This window comes from Marmota monax, unplaced genomic scaffold (genome assembly GCF_021218885.2).
Source record: "Marmota monax isolate L192 unplaced genomic scaffold, Marmota_monax_Labrador192_F-V1.1 WCK01_AAM20220418_F8-fsc00095, whole genome shotgun sequence".
Lineage (NCBI taxonomy): Eukaryota > Metazoa > Chordata > Mammalia > Rodentia > Sciuridae > Marmota > Marmota monax.
This window is the reverse complement of record NW_026695244.1, coordinates 451,931-475,306: the sequence shown is the minus strand read 5'-3', so window position 1 is coordinate 475,306 and position 23,376 is coordinate 451,931. Positions and strand designations below refer to the sequence as shown.

At 36.1% G+C, this 23,376-nt stretch overlaps 1 protein-coding gene across 20 annotated transcripts in view; it reads right to left on the bottom strand.

Annotated features, from left to right (window-relative positions):
• Window positions 1-392: 392 nt before the first annotated feature.
• The window catches only part of Cflar (CASP8 and FADD like apoptosis regulator), a 66,903-nt gene continuing 43,919 nt past the window's right edge, over window positions 393-23,376 (bottom strand). For 19 of the 20 annotated variants that reach the window (XR_009226471.1, XR_009226467.1, XR_009226479.1 and 16 more), the window contains one exon: window positions 393-13,645. The gene's annotated coding sequence lies outside the window, so the exon portion shown is untranslated. Of the gene's footprint in view, window positions 13,646-22,434; window positions 22,563-23,376 lie in introns of all 20 variants that reach the window. The other variant, XR_009226463.1, reaches the window with a different exon arrangement.

The following is a 23,376-nucleotide window of genomic DNA, read 5'->3' as shown; positions in this document are numbered from 1 at the left end:
AGACCAGGAGTTGTGAGGTCTATAGGTGATATTAGGAGATAAGACCAAGTGCCCACATCACACAAGCAGGCCCCAAAGTAGATCCTTGGACCAACCCTTCCACCCTAATAAACTTCACCATCCTGAGGGTGGGGATACCAGTGAACAACAGACAACCTGACCTATTGGATGAGAAGGGAAGCTTGGAAAGATACTGATCTCCAATAAAAATTATCCTTGTATCTTCCTTCAAGATTTCTCTCTCTCTCTCTCTCTCTCTCTCTCTCTCTCTCTCTCTCTCTCTCTCTCTCTCTCTCTTTCGCTCTCCTTCATTTGTGAAACCAAGTACTTTTAATGAATTAGGCTGTTGAGGACTGGGATGTCTGAATAGTATATTATAGTGGTGTTGTATATTCTTTTATCTCCCGTTTTTACATTTTTACTTTCCTTAATATTTATGTTTGGTTTTTTTTTGTACTCTACTGTCTTTCCACTTACTGTCTCCCCCAAATTACTTTCTCTCTCTTCTCCTGCTACTAAGCAACTTTAGTTTCCTCTTTCACACTTTCTAAGTTCTGATAACTCTATATCCTTACCTCCTACTCCCTTCAATATCTCATCCTACACCTCACCCCCAGTTCTTTGTCCATCATCAGAAACTGTACACTCTTTTGCAAACCTACTGTTTATATTGTAGATAATAATTGAGCAAATATTGTAGATAATAATTTCTGAATATTCTGACAAAACCATAAATGTCTTAATAGCAGATATTTGGTTTAAGATTGTATATTGTTTGTACTGGAATCTGTTCACATTGATCTCCTCCTTAAAGGAGAGGTATTGGAAACCTGCAGAGACACTATAAGCCTATAGGGTAAAAACCTTATAGCACAGATCTGCAGTTCTAGAAGGGAAGACACATGAACAACATGAAAAAACAAGGGAAGAAAGTTCCCCCAAACAAACCAAGATATTACATTATTAGAATCCATGGCCAGCACAACAGAAGTTTAATGACAAAGAAGGAGTTCAGGATGTACATAATTAAAATGTTCTGTGAATTAAAGGATGATATAAGAGAGAAAATACAGGCAGCAAAAATAATTTTGATAAAGAACTACATAAGCAAATACAGGAAACAAAAGGTTACTTCAATAAGGAGATAGAGGTTCTGAAAAAAAAAAGAAATCCTTGAAATGAAAAAATAAACCAAATTAAAAGTATCAACAACAGATTAGATCACTTGGAAGACAGGACCTCAGACAATGAAGAAAAAATATAATCTTGAAAAGAATGTTCACCACACAGTGAAGATGGTGAGAAAACATGAGCAGAACATTCAAGTATTATGGGATAACATAAAAAGACCAAATATAAGAATTACTGGAATAGAAGAAGGCATAGAATTCCAAACCAAAGTAATGAATAATCTATTCAATAAAATAATATCAGAAATTTTTCCAAACATGAAGAATGAATTGGAAAATCAAATATAAGAGTCTTACAGGACACCAAATTTACAAAATCACAACAGAGCTACACCAACACACATTATAATGAAAATGCCTAGCATACAGAATAAGGAGAGAATTTAAAAGCCACAAGAGAAAGGAATCGGATTACATATAGGAGGAAACCAATTAGGATCTCTACAGATTTTTCAACCCAGACCCTAAAAGCTAGAAGATCCTGGAACAACATATACCAAGCTCTGAAAGAAAATGGATGCCAACCAAGAATCTTATATCCAGCAAAACTAAGCTTTAGTTTGATGATGAAATAAAAACCTTCCATGGTAAACAAAAGTTAAAAAGAATTTACAACTAGAAAGCCTACACTACAAAACATCCTCAGCAAAATATTCCATGAGGAGGAAATGAAAAACAACAATGAAAGTCAGCAAAGGGAGATATTACACTAAAGGAAATACTAATCAAAGGAGAAAACAAGTCAAGTTAAATACCAAAAATAAACAAATATGATAAATCATATCTCAATAATAACCCTGAATGTTAATGGCCTAAACTCACCAATCAAAAGACATAGACTGGCAGATTGGATTGGAAAAAAAAGAGCCAAAAATATGTTGCCTTCAAAAGACTCATCTCATAGGAAAAGACATCCACAGACTGAAGGTGAAAGGTTGGGAAAAAATATACCACTCACATGTACTGCAGAAACAAGCAGGGATTTCAACCTCTTATCAAATAAAGTAGACTTTAAGCCAAAGTTAATCAAAAGGGATAAAGAAGGACATTTCATACTGCTTAAGAGAACCACACATCAACAAGATATAACAATTATAAATATATATCCCCAAACAATGGAGCATTACATTCATCAAACAAACTCTTCTCAAGTTCAAGAGTCAAATAGCACAACACAATAATTCTGGGTGACTTTAACACACCTCTTTCACCACTGGATAGATTTTCCAAACAAAGCTAAAGAAAGAAATGATAGAACTCAATACTACAATTAATAACTTAGACTTAACAGACATATATAGAATATTTCATCTCTCAATGAGTGAATAAACTTTCTTCTCAGCAGCACATGGATTCTTTTCCAAAACAGACCATATATTATGCCACAAAGCAACTCTTAGCAAATACAAACAGTAGAGATACTACCCTGCATTCTATCAGATCATAATGGAATGAAATTAGAAATCAATGATAAAATAAAAAATAGAAGCTACTCCAACACCTGGAGACTAAATAATATGCTACTGAATGAACACTGGGTTGCAAAAGACAGCAAAGAGGAGATTTAAAAATTCTTAGAGGTTTGTGCTTTGTATGTGTAATATGAAATGAATTGCATTTTGCCATCATGTAAAACAAATTAGAATAAATAGATAATTTCATTTAAAAAATTCTTAGAGGTAAATGAGAATATTGATACAATATATTGAAATCTCTAGGACACTATGAAAGCAGTACCAAGAGGAAAGTTCATTGCATGGAGTTCATCCCTTAAAAGAAGAAAAAGTCAACAAATAAATGACCTAACATTATATCTCAAAGCCCTAGAAAAAGAACAAATCAACACCAAAAGCAGTAGAAGACAGGGAATAATTAAAATCAGAGCTGAAATCACTGAAATTGAAACAAAAGAAACAATTGAAAAAATTGACAAAACAAAAAGTTGGTCTTTGAAAAAAATAAATAAAATTGATAAACCCTTAGCCATGCTAATGAAGAGTAGGTGAGAGAAAATTCAAATTACTAACACCCATGGTGAAAAAAAGAAATATCATGATGGACACTACAGAAATACAGAAGATAATTAGAAATTATTTTGAAAATTTGTACTCCAATAAAATAGAAAATATCAAAGGCATTGACAAATTTTAGAGTCATATGATTTTCCCAAACTGAATCAGGATGATATACACAAGTTAAACAGATCAATTTCAAGCAATGAAATAGAAGATGCAATCCAAGAATTTAGAAGACTACAAACCAAGAAAAGCACAGGACTGGATGGAAATACAGGTGAGTTCTACAAGACCTTCAAAGAAGAACTAATACCAATACTCCTCAAATTATTTCATGAAATAGAAAAAGAGGGAACACTTCCAAATTCATTCTATGAGGCAAATATCACTCTGATTCCAAAACCAGGAAAAGACACATCAAAGAAAGAAAACTTCAGACCAATATCTGTAATGAACATAGATGCAAAAATTCTCAATAAAAATTCTGGCAAATTGAATACAAAAACATATCAAAAAGATAGTACACCATAATCAAGTGGGGTTCATCCCAGGGATGCAAGGTTGGTTCAAAATACAAAAATCAATAAATGTAATTTATTACATCAATAGACTTAAAGATAAGAATCATATGATCATCTCAATAGATGCAGAAAAAGCATTCAACAAAATATAGCAACCCTTCATGTTCAAAACACTAGAAAAACTAGGGATAATAGGAACATATCTCAACATTATAAAAGCTATCTATGCTAAGTCCCAGGCCAACATCATTCTAATTGGAGAAAAATTGAAAGCATTCCCTCTAAAATCTGGAACAAGACAGGGATACCCTCTTTCACCAATTCTATTTAGCATAGTTCTTGAAATTCTAGCCAGAGCAATAAGACCGACAAAAGAAATTAAAGGGATACACATAGGAAAAGAAAAACTCAAATTATCACTATTTGCTGATGATATGATTCTACACTTAGAAGATTCAAAAACTTCCATGAAAACTTCTAGAACTAATACATGAATTCAGCAAAGTAGCAGGATATAAAATCAACACCCATAAATCAAAGGCATTTCTGTACATCAGTGAGAAATCCTCTGAAAGAGAAACCAGGAAAACTACCCCATTTACAATAGCCTCAAAAAAAATTACTTAGGAATCAACAAAAGAGGCAAAGACCACTACAATGAAAATTACAGAATGCTAAAGAAAGAAATTGTAGAAGACCTTAGAAGATGGAGATATCTCTCTTGTTCTTGGATAGGCAGAATTAATGCTGTCAAAATGACCATACTACCAAAAACACTATACATTATTTAATGCAATTCCAATCAAAATACCAATGACATTCCTTATAGAAATAGCAAAAGCAGTCATTAAATTAATCTGGAAAAACAAGAGACCCAGAATAGCCAAAGCAATCCTTAGCAAGAACAGCAAAGCAGGTGGCATCACTATACCAGACCTTAAGCTGTACTGCAAAGCAATAGTAACAAAACAGCATAATACTGGCACCAAAATAGACATGTAGATCAATGGTACAGTATAGAGGACACAGAGACGACCCACATAAATACAGTTATCTCATATTAAACAAAGGTGCCAAAAACATATATTAGAGAAAGGATAGACTCTTCAACAAATGGTGCTAGGAAAACTGGAAATCCATATGCAACAAAATGAAATTAAGCCCTTATATCTCACCATGCACAAAACTCAACTCAAAGTGGATCAAGGACCTAGGAATTAAACCAGAGACCCTGCACCTAATAGAAGAAAAAATAGGCCCAAATCTTCATCATATCAGATTAGGCCCCGAATTTCGTAATAAGACTCCTATAGCACAAGAAATAAAATTGACAATCAATAAATGGGAAAGATTCAAACTAAAAAGCTCCTTCTCAGCAAAAGAAACAATCAGTGATGTGCATAGATAGCCTACAGAATGGGAACAAATTTTTACCACATGCACATCAGATAGAGCACTAATCTCTAGGATATATAAAGAACTCAAAATACTTAACACCAAAAAACCAAATAACCCAATCAATAAATGAGCCAAGGAAATGAACAGACACTTCTCAGAAGATGATATACAATCACTTAACAAATATATGAAATAATGTTCAATATCTCTAGCAATTAGAGAAATGCAAATCAAAACTAAGATTTCATCTCACTCCAGTCAGAATGGCAGCTATTAAGAATACAAACAACAATAAGTGTTGGTGAAGATGTGGGGAGAAAGGCACACTCATACATTACTGGTGAGACTGCAAATTGGTGCAACCAATCTGGAAAGTATTATGCAGATTCCTTGGAAAACTTGGAATGGAACCACCATTTGACCCAGCTATCCCACTTCTTGATTTATACCCAAAGAACTAAAAAACAGCAGACTACAGGGACACAGGCACATCAGTGTTTATAGCAGCACAATATACAATATACAATAGCTAAATTGTGGAACCAACCTAGATGTCCTTTCAGTAGATGAATAGGTAAAGAAATTGTGGTATATATACACAATGGAATATTGCAGGCAAATGGATGGAGTTGGAAAATATTATGCTAATTAAAGTAAGCCAATCACAAAAAAACAAATGCCAAATGTTTTCTCTGATATGCTGATTCATAACGGGGATGGAGAGTGGGGGGAGCATAGGAGGAATGGAGGAACTTTAGATAGGGCAACAGTGAGGTAGAGGAAGGGAGGGGGCTGGGGGAATAGAAAAGATGGTGAAATGAGATGGACATCATTACCTTAAGTACATGTATGAAGACATGAATGGTGTGACTCTACTTTGTGTACAACCAGAGACATGAAAAATTGTGCTTTATACTTGTACTATGAATTGAAATGCATTCTGCTGTCATATATAAAAAATTAGAACAAATAAATTAATAAAATAAGTGGAGTTGAGACAAATGAGTATTTATATGCAAAAGAATGAGGTTGAACCCTTACCTCACACCACATATTTTTAAGTCACAATGTATCAAAGAACTGAAATCATAAAACTCACAGAAGAAAACACTGTTGTTAACACCTCATTACCTTGGATAGGGTAATGGCTTCTTAGATATGACACCAAGAACATAAGCATAAGCAGTTGAACTTGACCACAATTTTAAACTTCTGTAAAGGACATCACTAAGAAAGTGAGATGATAATCCAAAGAATGGGAGAAAATATTTGCAAACCTTTATTCTGATAAGAGACTAATATCCAGAATTAAAAGAAAAGAATACTTAACAACTCAACAATCACCACAACAAAATCTACACCCAAACCCACAAAAAAACAAACCCAATTTAAAAAATGAGAAAGAATTTGAACAGCTATTTTTCCAAAAAAGATAAGCAAATGGCCAATATGCACCCGAAAAGATGCCTGTTTGACATGAATAGTTATCAAGGAAATGCAAACCAGAACCAGTGAGACACCACATCATGTCCAATAGGGTAAGCTTATAATTTAAGGAGGAGGGGGACAATAGCAAGTGTTGGCAAGGGTATGAGAAATTTGAACCCTAGTACTTTGCTTGTGGGACTGTAAAATGGTACCCCGACTTGGGAAAACAGTTTGGCAGATTCTCAAAAACTGAACATAAAGTTTCTGTAATTCTTAGCAATTCTACTTCTAAGTAGATGCCCAAGAGAAATGAAAATATATGTCCACACAAACCTTGTACATGAACATGCACAGCAGCAATATTTACAACAGCCAACCAGTGAAGCAATGCAAACTTTCATTGATTGATGAATAAATAAGTGTGGCATATCCATGCAACAGAATATTTCAGCCTTCATTGGAATGAAGTGCTAACACTCCACAGCATAGCAGAACACTATGAAAGAAGTGAAAGAAGTCAGGCACAAAGGACTATGATTTGTATGATCTGTTTACGTAAAATACCCAGAACAGGCAATCCAAAGAGACAGAAAATGAATTACTTGTTATCAGAGGGTGGGGAAAGAAGAGAAATAGAGTGATGGATAATTGGTAGAGGGTTTTCTCTTTAGGTGGAAGGAAATTCTCTGAAATTAATGATTACTTAATTCTCTGACTATAATAAAAACCACTGAACTGTGTACTTGAAAAAGGTGAATGTTTTGGAATGTGAACTATATCTCAATAAAAAGACGAAAGGGAGACATAGGGTATGTCACAATTCCATGTCACAAACTACTTATACTTTATAATATAAAACTACATGAATAATAATCTAAATTATGTCCAGTACATTACTTGCTAAAGCAAGATCATGAATGTATCATAATATTTTATGAAACTTAACATTCCAGAGTCAATCATTTCTTCTTTATCAATCATGAATTCATTGAATGTGCATTTATGGAGGGCTTACTGTATGCCAGGCTCTGCATCCGCTTCAGTGCTTGAAAAAGCTATAAAGATAAAACTGAATTCAACTATATCATGCTCATCAGTAAATCATGCAGAAGGGGCTGTGAGTAGCTCAGCAGTAAGTGCTAGTCTAGCATGTCCAAGACTCTGGGTTCAATCCCCATATCACAAAATATAAATAAATTACAGCCTGAGATACAAAATAGAAAGAAGACATGGAAGAGATTCATATGAAATTTTATTCTATTCAGGGGAGGAAGCAAAAATTCCAAATGAAGAGATATTGGACCGTGGACAATGGAAGAAGGCAGTATTAGAAACAGACCTTGCACTACAGTTATGTTTTGGAGATGTTGGGTAAGGTGGCAGGTTAGAGTCCAGAAAGATACAATGACCAGAACTAAAGACCCAGACTCAGAAGCTGCCATAGCAGTGTTCCTTTGAATTAAAATTCCCCAACTTTTTTCCTTTAATTTCCTAATAACCTGCATTTTCCACCCCAGCTTCCTCATGATGAAAATGGACACTGAGAAGCTGCTCCCCCAGCACCCTCAGACAGGTACCAGGGAAAGCTGAATTGTAACATCTCTCTGGCTAGCAAAGCCTGAATAAATCTATTTATGTATATTTTCTGCCTTTTGTTCATTTACATTGTAATGTTTCTGAAGGATCAATGGAGGCAGATTTGGCTGCCTTCCCAGTTCGAGTCAGACAGTAATTAAATACATTTTTTTCCTTTTTATATTATTTCTCTTATTTCTGATGTAGGCAGGTGACTGAATCCAGCCCTCTGAAACCCAACAGAGTGTCTGACCTGGAGTTCCAGTAGCCACCTGCCTCACCTTTACAGTTTCTCTGCCTTTATGACCTCTCCACTCAACTAGGACCATAGCCTTCACCTTGGGTTTGTACCTGCCACTCAACCACCATCTTTTTTGCAACCTGAAGGATCTCCTTAAACTCAGCTTGGTCAAGATTCAAGATTCTCCAGTGCAGAGATAATAGAATTGCAGCTCAGTCAACTATCTAAAACCTTCATCTGTCGAAATTGTTTCTTCATTTTCAGCTTCTTCAAGATTTTCCTCCAAACATTGTTGTCTCAGACAAATTGGATGACCCACAGAGTTACCAGTGCCCCAAGCCAGAGACCCTGCTGGGTTCAGGCAGACTGAATTCGATTGCCCACCAATGTCAGAAATAAGAGAAATGATAATAAACAGGAAAAAGGAATTTAATTGCAGTTTGACCCAAACTGGGAAAGCAGTTAATATGCCTGTGTGTCAAACACAAACATTACAATTTATAGGAACAAAAGCGAGAGATGTACATATGTAGACTTAGCCAGGCTGTGCTGCCCAGAGATGTTTCCATTTTGGTTTCACTGGCATCTGCTCGAGCCAAGGGTTGGAGCATCTCAGTTTCCATTCTTGGCTTGAGGAAATTGAGATGGAGAAATACAGGTTACCAGGAAATAAAATAGGGGAAAAATAGTTTGGTATATTTAATTTAAACAAGTCCTCATTACAAGGAGCAAAAACCATAGTAGATACAGAACTCACCCAATTAGAAACTAGTTGGCTACAGGAAGATAGAAGAAGGGGGACTAGGGTGAAAATGATGTTCTGGTAGTGCTGTTAGCCGAAATTGGAGACATGGACAGGAGATTTGGAATAAGGCTTTTTAAATGTTGGGTGTATATTAAGTTTGAGGTACCAGAGGGAAAAATCAAGTGGGAAAATCTTCCAGAAATTGAAAAGACTTGAAGAAAGGAATGTAGAGTATAAAAATCCATCTTAGAGTCACTTGTATTGAAATACTACTTAAAGCCACAAAGTTGTCAAAAGACAAAATATAAATAGAGGAAAAAAAGAGTGATCCTCAGGAATATTCACATTTAAAGATCAGGAAGTGAAGGATAGCAAGAAGTCCTAGATAGAACTTCTTTAGTGGATCCTTGGAGAAACAGGGAGGAGGCAACCAAGATGAATGCCACCCTTGAACGCTGAAGACTTGTTAGAATGGTTAAGGTGAAATGCAGATGGCAGGAAAGTTGAAGTAAATGGGCAAAGAGGAAGGGAGACAGTATAAACTAGTCTTAATGTTTCCCTAGGACAGGGCCCAAAAGAGAGGGAATTTATTCAACAAGGGAGGCAGAGTTTGCTTTTAGATTAAAGGATTGAAGAGAGAGGAAGAGACTAAAGATATAAAATAGTTGAAATCATACCCTATCTTGGAAGAAGGACTAAAAAGGGGATTGGGAACCCTAGATATGAGGCAGGAAGTCCTTACCAAATAAGAAAGAAAAGATGGTTTTTGTACCATTGTTTAAATATGGAAAAATTGTAAAAGACGTATCAACATGACCCCATGAATGAAAAGAAAGAGAAGAGGCTGAAGGTGTAGCTCAGTGGTAGAGCACATGTTTAGCATGCCTGAGACTCTGGGTTTGGTCCCCCATATCACAAGAGGAAAAAAAGAGAGAAAGTATTAAATATAATATTATGCCACTTGTGTTTAAAATAAATACATTCATCATGTTTAATAAAACCACTAGACTTTTTTTAGTTTTTATTTTATTTTTTTAAGTATAATAACATATTGTTTAAAATGAAACAAACAATTCAGTCAAAATTCTCCACATTTCCCCAACATTGTATACTGTCAAGATGTAAGGTAAAGCTTCAGTGATCCAGAAGGTGGGGTAACTGACTGACAGAGAAACAGAAACAGACCCATACAAATACAACCAAATGACCTTCGAGAAAGAAACAAAGGTTATTCAGTAGAGAAGATGGTCTTTTCAACAAATGGTGCTAGGACAAGTGTAAAAAGTGAATCCAGACACGGGTCTTACATGTTTCACAAAAAAAAATTGACTCAAAATTGATTGTAGACCTAAGTGTGAAATACAAGACTACAACTTCTAGGAGAAAACCTAGATGACCTTGCATTTGACAATGGTTTCTTAGATAAAATGCCAAAAGCACAATTCACAAAAGAAATAACTAATAAGCTGGACTTCACTAAAATTAAAATCTTCAGCTCCGTGAAAGGCATTATTAAGAGAAAGAAAAGATGAAAGGACTAACACGGCCTGGGAGAAAGTATTTGTAAGACACAAATCTGATAAAGGAGGAGGATTGCAAGTTCAAGGCCCACCTGGGCAACTTAGTGAGACCCTGTCTCAAAATAAAAATAAAAAATAAAAGAGCTGGGGAAGAAGTGGTAGAATCCCCTAAGTTCAATCCTCAGTGCAGAAAAAGAAAAAGACAGAGAGAGAGAGAGAGACAGGGAAAGGGGGGAAATGTTTTTAGAATAATGCATGTGTGAATCAATCAATCAATTCTAATCTCTCTTTTTCTTATTGAGGTGAAATTCACATGAGATAGAATTAACTGTTTTAAAGTACACAGATCTGTGACTTTAGTAAATTTGTAGTGTTGTGCAACCATCACTTCTATCTAGTTATAAAACGTTTTTATCACCCCAAAGGAAGCTGCATACCCAGTAAGCATTCTCTCCCCATTCCTTCTGGGAAAGTCCCTAGCAACATGTGATATACCTTCTGGTAACACAGTTTTAGCTATTCTGAATATTTCCTATAAACAGCATCACAAAATATGTAATCTTTCATGTCTGACTTGTTTCACTTAGCATGTTTTTGAGACTCATCCATGTACTTTCTTCCTTTTTACAGATGAATAATATTTTATTGTATGGATACATTTCATTTATATAAGTAAACATATAAAACGTGGGTATATTTTGTTTGCCCATCTGTTGGTGGACATTGGATTGTTTCTACCTTTTGGCTCTGGTACTGTGCTGCTTAAGACACGCGTGTTTGAATTTTTTTTTTTTGAGAGAGAGAGAGAGAGAGAATTTTAATATTTATTTTTTAGTTTATCGGCGGACACAACTTCTTTGTTTTGTATGTGGTGCTCAGGATCGAACCCGGGCCGCAAGCATGCCAGGCGAGCACGGTACCGCTTGAGCCACATCCCCAGCCCCAAGACATGCGTGTTTGAATTCTTGATTCAAATCTGCCATTAAGGTGGTCCTCCTGGTTTTCGCCTAGGGAGTTAAGTTTATTTGTGGTACTTAGTAGATATCAGCTGACATTGCATAGGGATTTGTTGAAGAGAACTGATTTTCTTGTGTTTGCTTATTAAATATGTAATGAAGCCAATGTAGAAAACCTTGGCTCTGGAGCCCTGCAGCTTTGGGGTAACACAAGAAAAGGAAGAAAACAAGCTGGGCATAGTGGTGCACACCTGTAATTCCAGTGATTCAGGCAGTTAAGATAGGAGGATTGCAAGTCTGGGCATCTTACCAAAACTCTGACTCAAAATAAAAAGTAAAAAGAGCTTTGGATGTAGCTTGTGGTAGAGCACCCCTGAGTTCAATCCTCTGTTAATAAAAAAAGAGGTTGGGGGTAGAAAGTGATTCTCGGAATAGGGAGGTTCTTGTGGCTCCCTGGGAAGATCAGTCATTCCATTCAGTGGCCTTGATTAAAGTTCTACATTTCCACCTTTGGGGTTATTACATTGCAAGAGAGGACCCAGCAAGGAAAACAAGGAATTGTAGATTTTTAAGACGTGGCTCTTTTTGAGTCATGATCTTGATTATCTTTAACCTTTCAAAATGAATCTCTCTCCTTCACATTTGGCTTTATATATGTAGCTTTCAAACTCTTACTGTGAATTCTTATTCACCATGAACTCAATACAAAAGCTGTGTCTGTAATTTGAGTGACTCAGAATGACTTTTCCATGTGAGTCACACCTCTCAGGACGATTCTGTTCAAACTGTACCATCTTAATTAAGCATCTCCATCCTCCTCAAAAAAAGCACAAAAGATGAAACAAGAAAAACAAGATCATCCATATTAAACATTTAGGCCAGCTCAGATTTAAGTGTATACATTTTAAATAATAATTAGAAAATAAAAATAATCATCTATACAAATTTCTTTCAAGCTTATAATAGGAACAAACATTCCAGATATTTTAATCAAAGAACAAAACATCAGTTGGGCTAATCAGTTTGAGAGAAATATAAATTCTGATTTTTTTCATTCACATAAAAGTCCAGAGGTAGGTGGTTTAGGCTGGTATGGTGCGTTTGCTCCTTAACATCCTCATTCAGTGTTCAGCTATTCTTCACCATGCAGCTATTCCTGTAATATGGCCCTCCATAGTTCAACACGGAAGTTAGAGATCCAGCCATCAAATCCACTATCTAATCAACAGGATGGAAGAAGAGACAAATAGGGGGCAAGGGCAAAACATAGATATCTTTCAAGGAAAGTTTTTTTTTTTTTTTTGCAGCTGCCATAGTTACTTCTGCTTACCTCTCATTGGCCAGACTTAGTTGATGTTTGGACAACCATATTCTTTAAGGCTACTTTACCAATTATAAATCGCAGCCAATTTGACAAGATTGACCTCAAATTCTGACTTCCTGGTGGCATAAGAAACAAGCTTAATCCTGAAAATTTACTCCTAGAATATGGGTGAAGAGATTCCCAGATTCCTGCTGCAGACAGGAGAAGGTGTTCAATACCACTTACCACAATCTATTCATGGAAGAGAAGTGCAATAGTTTGGAACTTAAATGACCCTCAAAGGCCAGTGTGTTGAAGGCTTGGTCCCAGCAGGTGGCACTACTGGAGGTGGTGGAAACCTTTGGGAGGTGAGGCCTAGTGGGAGGAGTTAGTTCACTGGGGAGGGAGTGCCTTAGAAGAGGACATTGGAACCAGGTCCCTCCTCTCCTTTTCTCTGCTTCCAAACTGTCAGCTTGAACGGCTTCCTCTGCCTTGTGCTTCCTCTACCTTGTACCACTCACCACAGCCTTAAACAACAGGGCTAAGTGACTGTGGACTGAAATGTCTGAAACCATAAGCCAAAATAGACCTTTTGTGTTTTGAAGCTGATTATCTCGGCATTTGTACAGTAACAGAAAGATGACTTACCGGAGGAGGAAAGAGTGGGGAGCCAGAATGGAACCAGGGTTGGGGAATCAGTCCTCACAACCAGCTCCTGAGAGAAGAGTCTGTGGGTTGCAAGTTTCCCTGACACTGAAACAGGGGGTAGAAAGGAGACAGGTGTGAAGACCAAACTAAAAAGAAGAGGAAAATTTCATTAACAATGAAAAACAATGGGCTGCCAGGCCTAGTGATGCATGCCTATAATCCCAGCGGCTCCGGCGGCTGAGGCAGGAGGATCACAAGTTCAAAACCAGCCTCAGCAACAGCACAGTACTAAGCAACTCAGTGAGACCCTGTCTATAAATAAAATACAGAATAGGGTGGTAGATGTGGCTCAGTGGTCGAGTGCCCCTGAATTCAATCCCTGCCCCCTCCAAAAAAAAGAACCAATGAGAAAAAAGTTGGAAGAAACATCTTAGCTTTAATATATAAACCAATATTAGATGATAATTTGGAAAAGAGAAAAAATATATAATTATAATATATATAACAGTCATAATTCTGTCATCCCTACACTGTTACCACAAAATGACCCAGCCAGATATAAACTTCACAGATCATTTCAGCCTTTTATTCAGTGGGTCCATGGGAATGGACCCACTCTTCTGGTGGAAAATGAGCCTCTGAACAAAGGAGGACACTGGGCTTATATAGATTATACTGAGAGGTGCCTTAAATAATGAGCATGTCAGCTTGGGCACTCAGGAATTTTGGGTCTGTCTTACTGGGCAAAATGGGAGGGGTTCTGGGGTCAGCAGTCAGTCTCTGGGATTTATCTTACTGGGCCCAATGAAAGGTTTGGGGTCACTGTAGTATCTGGAAAGGATTCACTTAGGAAAGGATCAATGCTTTGGCCTCTTCCTGGAGACTGCCTTTCTAGGTTGATGGACACCTCCTCCCCAGGGTTTGTTTTATCACCAGCAAAGAATGTATTGGGAAAGATTCAATGCTCTCAATGTATGGCTTTCTCACTCCCCTTTTCCCAGTTCTCACTATTTTTGGAGTTTGTCATCTTCCATATCTAATAAATACCGCATTAGGAATATTTATGGCCTTTTGTTTTCCAATGAGAGGTATTTCTTCACTTTGCTTTTACTTTAAACATAGATACTATAAATATAATAAAACCATATTTTCTACCCTGTGTTTTTCAGGTAACATTAATATATGAACAATTTTAAATAAAAATTTTTCGTGTGATAACGTTCTTTGTAAAAACAAAGAACTGGTTAAGGATATGGGCCCTGAAGTGACTCTTCACAGCTTGAGTTCATATCCCAGCTTGGGGGGACCACAGGTAACTGACTTAACACAACTTTGCCTCATTTTCCTCATCTATGAGTGAGAAGAAATAATATGATAATAACACCTACCTCATAGAGCTGTTATGAGGATCAAATAAAATAATTTATTTCAAATGAGCTAATAACAACTCAATTAACGAAAGCTCTTCCTATTTTTACCTAATTTTACTACCTACATAAAATTCCATCCTATTACTGAACAGTTGGCTGATTATCAGTTTGGGGCTATCAAAAATTTGAAATATTTTAGTGCACTTTTCTCTTTTATACATATTTTTATTTAAATTAATTTTTAATTGGTGCAGCATAATTATACATAATAGTGACACATTCATACATGCACATAATTTGATCAATCTCATTCCCTTGTACCTTCACTTTTCCTTCCCTCCTCCATACCCTGGTCCCCTTCTTCTACTCTGCTGGTTTCACTTCTAATTTCATGAGATGCCCCACCCTCTCCTTTTAAATTTTTTGCCCTTTGTTCTCTGTCTTCCACATATGAGAGAAAACATATGACTGACTCTTGACAGTTTCTGAGTTTGGCTTATTTTGCTTAACATAATGTTCTCAAGTTCCATACATTTTCCTATAAATGACAATTTTGTTTTATGGCTGGATAAAACTTCATTTTATATATATATATATATATATACACACACTACACTTTCTTTGTCCATCTGTGAACCAAAGCCTAGGCTGATAGCTTGGCTATCATGAATTGTGCTGCTATATACATGGATATGCATATGTCATTTTAATATGACTTTAATTCTTTAGAATAAATACCAAAGAGTAGTATAGTTGGTCATGTAGGGGTTCTATTCCTACTCTGTTGAAGAACCTCCATACTGATTTTCATAGTGGTTGAGTACAATCCCACATCTTCTCCAACATTTATTAGTATTTGTATTCTTTTTAAAAATATTTATTCTTAAGCTTTAGGTGGATACAATATCTTTATTTTACATTTATGTGGTGCTGAGGATCGAACCGGTGCCTTGTGCACGGTAGATGAACACTCTTACCACTGAGCCACAACCCCAGCCCTAATATTTGTATTCTTGATAATGACCATTCCAACTGAGATGAAATCTCAGTATAGTTTTGATTTGCATTTCCTTGATTACTAAAGCTCTTGAACATTTTTTCATTAATTTGTTGGCTATTTTTATTTCTTTTTTTGAGAAGTATCTATTTAGTTAATTTGCCCATTTATTGATTGAGTTATTTTGTTGTTTTGTTTTTGTTTTTGTTTTGGAGTTCTTTATATATTATGGATATTAATCCTCTGTCAGAAGACCAGCTGGCAAAGATTTTCTCCCATTTTGGAGACTCTCTCTTCACCCTATCAATTGTTTCCCTTTCTGTAAAGAAGTGTTTTAATTTGATGCTGTCCCATTTATTAATTCTAAGTATTATTTCCTGAGCTTTAGGAGTTCTATTGAGGAAGTCATCGCTTGTGCCTACTTGTTGGGAGGGTTGACCTTATGTTTTCTTCTAGGAGTTGCAAAGTTTCTAGTCTAAATCCTATGTCATTCATCCATTTTGAATTGACTTTTGTGCAGAGTGAGAGATAGGGAATTACTCTCATTCCTCTGTACATGGATATCTAGATTCCCAGCATTAGCTGTTAAAAAGGCCCCAATATATGTTTTGGTGCATCAAGAATCAGATGACTATATCTGTGTGGGTTTGTTTCCATTTCTCCTATTCTATTCCATTGGTGTATATGTCTGTTTTTATGCCAATACCATGAAATTTTTGTTACTATAGCTCTGTACTATAATTTGAAATTAAGTTTTGTGATGCTTCCTGAATTGCTCTAATTGTTTTTACTATTTTGCATCTTTTATTCTTCCTAATGAATTTTAGACTATTATTTCTAGTTCTTTAATAAATGTCATTGGTATTTTGATGGGGATTGCAATGAATCTGTAGATTGCTTTCGGTATTATGGCCATTTTAACAATATTCATTCTGCATATCAAAGAACAGGGAGGTCTTTCTATGTTCTAAAGTCTTCTTAATTTCTTTATTCTGTGTTCTATAATTTTCATTGTAGAGGTCTTTTTCCTCCTTGGTTAGATTTATCCCTAGGTTTTTGTTTGTTTGTTCATTTGTTTGTTTTTTGGTACTGGGGATTGAACTCAAAAACACTCAACCACTGAGCCACATCCCCAGTCCTATTTTGTATTTTATTTAGAGACAGGGTCTCACTGAGTTGCTAAGTGCATCGCTGTTGCTAAAGCTGGCTTTGAACTCACAATCCTCCTGACTCAGCTTTCCGAGCCGCTGGGATTACAGATGTGCGCCACCACAACCAACTCATTTGCTTATTTGTGGCTGTTGTGAATGGAACTGTTTTCCTGTCTTCTTTCTTAGCAGCTTTATTATTGGCATACAGGAAAGCTGTTGATTTTTATATGTTGATCTTATATTCCACTATGTTTATTTTTTATCAACTATAGAAATCTTCTTGTTGAGCTTTATGAATATCCTAAGTATAGGATCATATCATCTTCCAACAGTGATAATTTTATTTTTTCTTTCCTGTTTGTATTCCTTTTATTTCCTTCTCTCCTGTAATTGCTCTACCTAAATTTCAAAGTACTATTAAATAAGTGTGGTGAGAGTGAACTTCCGTGTCTTGTTCCTCATTTTAGAGGAAATATTTTCCGTTGTCCCTCCCCCATTTACTATGATGTTGGCTTTGGGTTTGTCATATATCACCTCCATGATATTTTTTAAATATTTATTATTATTTTTTTTAGTTGTAGTTGAACACAATATCTTTATTTTTATGTGGTGCTGAGGATCGAACCCAGGGCCTTGCACGTGCTAGGCAAGTGCTCTACTGCTGAGCCACAATGCCAGCCCCACCTCCATGATATTTAAGTAAGTTCTTTCTATCCTTAGTTACTTTACTGTTTATATTATGATAGGTGCTGAATTTTGACAAAAGCTTTTTCAGCATCTATTAAGATGACTGTGGTTTTCATCTTTAATTATATTTATGTGGTGAATTACATTTATTGATTTCACTTGTTGCAAGAATGTTGAACCATCCTTGCATCCCTGGAATGAAACCAATTTGATAATGATGAACATTATTTTAATGTGATATTAAATAGGATTTGACAATATTTATTAAGGATTTTGGCATCTATGTGCATCAAGGATGTTGATCTGTAGTTCTCCTTCTTTTATATGTTTAGGTATCAGGATGATCCTGGCATCATAGAATGAATTTGAAAGTATTTCAACCTTTTATATTTCATGGAATAATTTAAGGAACTTATTGGCATTAGTCCTTCTCTAAATATGAATTCATATAAGAATTCATCTGATCTTGGGGCTTGCTTTGTTGGAAGGCTTTTTATCATTGCTTCAATATCATTGTTTATTATTGGTCAGTTTAAGTTTTGTATAGCCTCTTGGCTCAATTTTTGTAGGTTGTATATGTCTAGAAATTTATCTATTTCTATCTAATTTATTGGAACACAAGTTTTCAAAGTAGTCCCTAATGAACCTCTGGATTCCAGTGAGGTCTGTGGCCATAGCTCCTTTTTTAACTCAAATTTTTATAATTTGGGGGCTCTTTTTCTTTATTTTGGTTAGTTTGGCTAAGGGCTTAGCAAATCTGTTTATCACCTCAAATAAACAATTATTCATTATGTTGATATTTTGTATTGCTTTACTACTCTCTATCTCGTTGATTTTTGTCTTTGATCTTCTTGTCCCGGTTTTGGAATTGACTTGTTTTTTGAAGATCTTGAGATGCATCATTAGTTTGTCTGGAATCTTTCTTGTTTTTTGAAATGTAGGCACTCATAACTATAAACTTTCCTCTTGTCTAGCCTTCTAGTGATCTAGACATTCTGATACGTTTTTAACTATGTTCTCATTTGTTTCTAGACTTTTAAATTTCTTCCCTGATCCTTAGATGACCCATTCATTGTTCAAAAATGTGTTATTTAATCACTCCATATTTTTACATAAATTCTGTTGTTTTTATTGCTATTGATTTCTAGTTTCTTTTCACTATGATTTAGTAAGGTGCATGCAAGAAACTTTAGCAGTTTTTAAAATATTTGCTAAGACTTACTTTGTGTTCTAAAGCATGGTATTTTGAAGAGGCTTCCATGAGGGGCTGAGAAGAAAGTGTATTTGTCTGTTAGGTCCATTTAATATATAATATACTTTAGGTATGAAGAGTTTTTACTGCTTTTATGTATGGATGACCTATCAATTGGAGAGAGGTAGGATTATTGCATTGGGATCTGTCTGAGTCTTTATGTTGAGTAGTGTTTCTTTTATGTCATTGGGCATACTGATGTTTGGGGCATAAATAGTATCAATGTGTCTTCATGTTGGATTGTTCTCTTTAACAGTATATAGTGAATGTCTCTTCTGAATAATTCTGGCTTGAAATCTGCTTTGTCAGATATGAGAATAGCTTCTTCTGCCTGTTTTGAGGCTCCACTTACATGTAATGTCATTTTCCTTCCTATCATTTCCAACTTGTGGCTGTCTCTGCCTATGAGATGATTACAAACAACATATAGTTGGATCTTGTTTTTTAATCCAGTCTGAGTCTTTGTCTTTTTTGAAGAGTTGAGACCATTTACAGTGTTATTATGAGAAATGTTTATTAATTCTTGCAATTTTGATTTATTTCTAATGTATAATTCAGTCTTGTTTCTCATTTGCTTAGCTATTCTTCTAATGAGATTCATCCATTTATGAGCTCTGGAGTTTGTTTTTAATTTCTTCCATATATAGCATTTCTTTAAGTATTTTCTGTCATGCTGGCTTTGTAGGCATACATTCTTTTTTCCTATATATTATTTTAATTTCTGTTTATTTTGGAAGGTTTTTCTTTCCCTTATATTCCAAAGGATAGTTTTCTGGATATAGAAATTTTGGTTGACAGTTATTTTCCTTAAGAGCTTGGAACAATGCCCTCCTGAGTTTTAGAGCTTATTTTGAGAAATCAAAAGTAATTCTAGTTGGCTTGCCTTTTTACATGTGATACTATGTTTTTCTCTTGAAGCTTTTAAAATTCTATCCTTGTTCTCTGTGTTAGGCATTTTAATCATAATGTTTTAATCTGCATGCCTCCTATATCTGGATGTCCATCTTATTTCCAAGGTTTGAAAAGTTTTGTTATTATTTCCCTGAAAGGGTTATCTATGCCATGTTATCTATGCTATGTCTGTATCTCAGATCCCTCTTCAATTCCAGTGATCCTTAAATTCGGTCTCCTAATGCCCCAGAGTTCTTGTATATTCTGATCATTGTTATTTATTTTCTTTATTACCATCTAAATATTAAAGGCTGAACACTTTCTCTTCCAGCTCTGAGATTCTGTTTTCTACTTGTTCTACTCTAAAGGAGAGACTTTCAACTGAATTTTTGTTTGATTCATTATACCTTTCAACTTCATGATTTCTATTGTATCTCTATCTCTTAAATTTGTCACTCATATTCTGTACTGACTGCCTTAATTCATTGTTTTTCTGTGTTCTCTTGGAATTTGCTGCTCTTTTTATAATTATTCTTTTGAAATTTTTTTTGGGGGGTACTAGGAATTTATCGTAGTGATGGCTTTACCACTGAGCCACATCCCCAGCCCATTTTATGTTTTATTTTGAGACAGGATCTCTCTAAGTTGCATAGGGCCTTGCTAAGTTGCTGAGACTGGCTTGATCCTCTTGCCTCAGCCTCTTGAGTTGTTGGGATTATAGGCATGCACCACCACACCTGGTATTCTTTTAAATTCTTAATCCAGTATTTCAATCTACTTCAATATCTTTTGAGTCAGTTGTTGGTGAATTATAAACCTTGGGAGATGTCATGTTACCTTGTTTTATATTTCTTATGTTTCTATTTTGTGTTATGATTTTTTCATCTGTTGGGACAGAGTTCTCTTGTACTTTGATGGGAGGGATTTTTTTAAGGTACAACCTTCTCTTGGTAATGTGTTCTGGGACATCAGAGTGTTGTAAGTTGTTAAATATATTTCCAAGTGGATGTTATTAGTATAGTTTCCCTGATCATTTGGGGGGATGATAGTACACTTTGATATAGCACTGTAATGTGCTGGAGCTTAAGATCCCACTTTTTCTGTAGGACACACAAGAGTGTGATCCTTCTAGCAGATCAGGCAGTTGTGTTTTATACAGCAGGACATATAAGGTATGCCCTCTGTGGTAGCTCTTCTAAACTTGACAAGTCTGTATGTCTGTAATTTAGGAGTGCTCTAGGTTGAGTCTCTACATAGGTGTGATATCTACATCTGCCATAGGAGCAAATGTTCACAAATAGGACCTGAGGCCCCTCCCTAGCTGTTTCTATAGAGGGCCTCTGTGGAAGTTTTTTGCTCCTCTATTTTGTGTGTGTGTGTATGTGTGTGTTAAAGTATTGCTGAAGTTTGAGTGGGTTTGGGACCAAGTGTGCTGTCTTTTAGCTGGGTTTGGGGTGTAGCTCAGCAGTATAACTAGATTTCCAATACCTCACAGAAAAGGGGGATATAAAAACCAGCAACAAAGGCAGAAAACAATATACAGCATTAAAGTAAATACTAGGAACCTACCATGATATCTATAACTCTAAATAACCACACAAACAAGAATGGTGGGGTTGGAAATTAACAATAGCAAAAACAAACTACAGGCATGAACTAGACATGTCATTAAAGTAAACACCAGGTGTCCACTACAACATCCACAACACCAACGGCCACTGCAACATAAATGATGAGGCAGGAGTTATATAAACTAAATGGTTTTTAAATATAATAAAAATACAGATAATTCAGAGAAAAGAAAATGGAGTAGGAAGGCAAAAGGAAGTTAAGAACATTTAAAAGGGGTGGACTGGGGTTGTGGCTCAGCAGTAGAGCACTCACCTAGCACATGTGAGGCCCTGGGTTCTATCCTCAGCACCACATATAAATAAATAAAATAAATGCATTGTGTCCAACTACAATTAAAAAAATAAATATTTAAAGAAAAAGGAATATTCAAAAGGTGAAAGGAGAGAAGAGAAGTAGCATGTGAAGACATAAAGAAGGAGAGAGGAAAAAATAAAATAAACAAAATACAGACTGAAATAGAGAAAGAACAAGATAATTTGGTTATTATAGAGAGAAGAAAGTGGAGAAATTAACAAGAGATAAAAACTAAAACTTAAAAATACCTTCAAAAAACAAAACAAGCCAGGTGTGGTGGTGCATGCCTATAATCCCAGCAGCTGGGGAGGTTGAGGCAGGAAGATAGAGAGTTCAAGAGCCAGCCTGGGCAACTTAACAAGGCCCTAAGCAACTTAGCAAGAACTTGTCTCTAAATAAAATATAGAAAGGGCTGGGGATGTGGCTTAGTGGTTGAGTGCCCCTGGGTTCAATCCCCAGTACCAAAAAAAAATAATATTAACAAAAAGATAATAAAAAAGAAAAAAATGATAAAAAGATATGTGTGTGTGTGTATCAGCAAATACAAGAAAAAATCTTAAAGAAAAATTGAAGAAAGGTGGTTGAAACTACTGACAAGGATAGACGTTCATTGACTATACCAGACTTCCAGACTGTCCTTCTTTCCATTTCTTCTTGGGTTATGCACCCCTTAGAGAAAGCAAGGGCTGAGGGTTATTAAACCCTTTCTCGTTTTTGTGTTGCTCACCAAGCTGCTGACTGGAGTGGCCTGAAATCAAAACAGATTGAAATGCTTCTCGACTTCCCTACTCACCAGTACTAAGTAGAATGGAATGGGAAGCAGTGTCTGTTGGAGTTTTGTCTGGACAGACTAGACAGATGTGCTCCCAGGGTGGAGCTTCTGCAGAATTCTAAATGGGAAGTTCCATTGGCTGAAGTCTAGCTCTGATCAGAATTTTGGAACTTTGTCAGATGGTATCTACTCCAGAGAAACTAGATCAGGTAGTTGCTGATCTCTTCTGGGCATGTGGATCTCAGGAGCCTTCCCAGAATTCTATTTGTAGGTCTGGGTAACCAACCACCCTGGATGAAGTGGGCACAGCGGGTCTCAGACACTCTACTACCTGTGAATATGGCCTTCCTGAGCTGCATCTCAGGTTTCCTGACCCTCTTCAGCTGGTGGTCCAAGCCAACAGACTTGAAGGGAAAGAGCTGTACTCCCTATTGTATCTCTGACCTAAATCTCCATGATTACAATCTTCTCTATGCCTGTTTCAATTGCTAGGTGCACCCTATGCCTCAGTAGACACTGGCTGGGACAGTATGACAGTATTCACAATGCTCTCTTGGGTTCCTGCAGCAACAAGTTCCTTCATGACCTCTACCAGTTGTCTCACTGCCTCAGCTCTTCACTCCCATGTTGAGAGATCCAGGGCATCAGCTTTCTGTGCAGCCTCTGGATCAGCTAAGTTCCAGCTGCCTTTTTATTCTACAGGTGTTCCAGTGCCAAATTTGTCTGCTGTGTTTCTCTCTCCCTTTGTGTTGTCCTTCCTCTCTGCAGTGACCTGGAGGTGCTGCCACCC